We start from the raw sequence: 1703 nt of genomic DNA on the forward strand, positions 1-1703 counted from the left end.
CTAAGGATTAATACTTTTTGCCACGACAAATACATTTATATTAAATGATTGTATACTCTAGCCACGACAAATAAATATGTAGCTATCTTTATGGTAGCCACGAAGTGTTATAGCGTAGCAAAAGTTTAAATTTATTTGCCACAAAAATTTAGATATGTAACTGTTTTCATATAGTAGCCAGTGACAAAAATATTTTTGTTTAGCTACGGACTAAAAGTTCCATAGCTACAAATCATACAAGAGTCGTGGGCAGATTGTTTTATTATATTTTAATTTTTTCGACAAAAAGTTAATTTATTATAATGATAGAAGTTCCTCTCGCAAATCCCCTGTTTCTTATCTATTTTATTTTTTCTAAAATTTTTCAATTATTCTGTGGCAGTGCATAATATATTAAATCTAATAACATATTAAATTTGAGTAATAACTTATTTTACACAAATTGGCATTTAAAATATTTCACAAAATAAATTTCAAAATACACATTTTTACTAATAAATTAATAGCATCTGCATTAGAGAAGTCTTCTACAATAACAGTAATTTGAAGAAAAGAACTAGCCATGTGAGGCTTGATTGTAACAGAGATACAAAAAATAATGTACAGAATTTCACATTAAATGAACATAAGTATTGCTTGATGATTCATGTTGCCACCCTCATCGTGCTTGATCTTCATCCATCCCATAATATTGAAGCACTCTCCGTAATCACTATACTGAAATAATAAAATAACATGATCTTTTGAGAAATTTATATTTTAATTATCAAAATATAGAGTGATTTAGACTCATTTACAGTTAGTAATTGAAAAAATTCAAAAAATTATGGAATAAGAAAAAACTTAGCCATGAATCAAGGTGGAACTTTTTTCCAACACAGAAGACAAAATAAAAAGCATTTAAATAAACATCATAAAACTTAATTAAGGAGACGAAAAAAGAAGTAAAACTTACAGTTTGACATTAGAAGAGATTGAAATTTCTCAAAGGCACTTTTCTCTTGAGCACCCTATAAATCGAAAACAAACAATTGAATCAGAAACTTAAGTCAATTAGGTGTAAGGCACAAAACCTATCAAATCTTCAAAATCACACTCACTATTTATAAAAAATAAGACATAATATCTATCAAATTGCTGAAATAACTTGTAAATTGAACTTAAAATCTCAAACCCAAATAGGTGTAAGAAGATTCAAAAACCCTACCATATAGAAGTCACAAACAAACAAGTTCAATTTTTATCTACAAATGAGAAGCAGTGTAGATCAATACCCTCTTTCTCTTCTTTGTTCTTGCAGCTTTAAATTAACGCCTCTACTATGGAAGAAGGGAATAATAAAATGGAGAGGAAGGGTGGCGGCCGAGAGTTTTGATTTTGGTTTGGAGGTTTAGGTTTAAGTCATACCTCTTCTTATATATTTAGCTTTATTTGCTTCTTAATATAAATACTATAGATACAATAACAAAATTCAAATATAAGTAAGAAAATTACATATAAACAAAAGAATAAATATCCGGGTAATTTTATCATTGTATTCCCGGGATCAGATTCTGATTATACTTATTTTGAGACTGAGTCTGAAGCTGAGATTGATCTGATAGATTTATCTGAAAGTAGTAAAGATTTGGATAATACTTGTGCCGCTTGTAAAGATGATATTTCCACTTGCGATGATGATGAGTTTTATAAATTGCAATCAC

At 28.5% G+C, this 1703-nt stretch overlaps 1 long non-coding RNA gene across 1 annotated transcript; it reads right to left on the bottom strand.

Moving 5' to 3' along the window:
* Positions 1-459: 459 nt before the first annotated feature.
* Positions 460-1406, bottom strand: LOC107771803 (uncharacterized). The gene is made up of 3 exons (XR_001644883.2): positions 1275-1406; positions 956-1010; positions 460-717 (listed from the first exon to the last, which is right to left on the bottom strand). It is a non-coding gene; the product is annotated as an uncharacterized LOC107771803 (long non-coding RNA).
* Positions 1407-1703: the final 297 nt, after the last annotated feature.

Source organism: Nicotiana tabacum, chromosome 10 (assembly GCF_000715075.1).
Source record: "Nicotiana tabacum cultivar K326 chromosome 10, ASM71507v2, whole genome shotgun sequence".
In the NCBI taxonomy this organism is placed as follows: Eukaryota; Viridiplantae; Streptophyta; class Magnoliopsida; order Solanales; family Solanaceae; genus Nicotiana; species Nicotiana tabacum.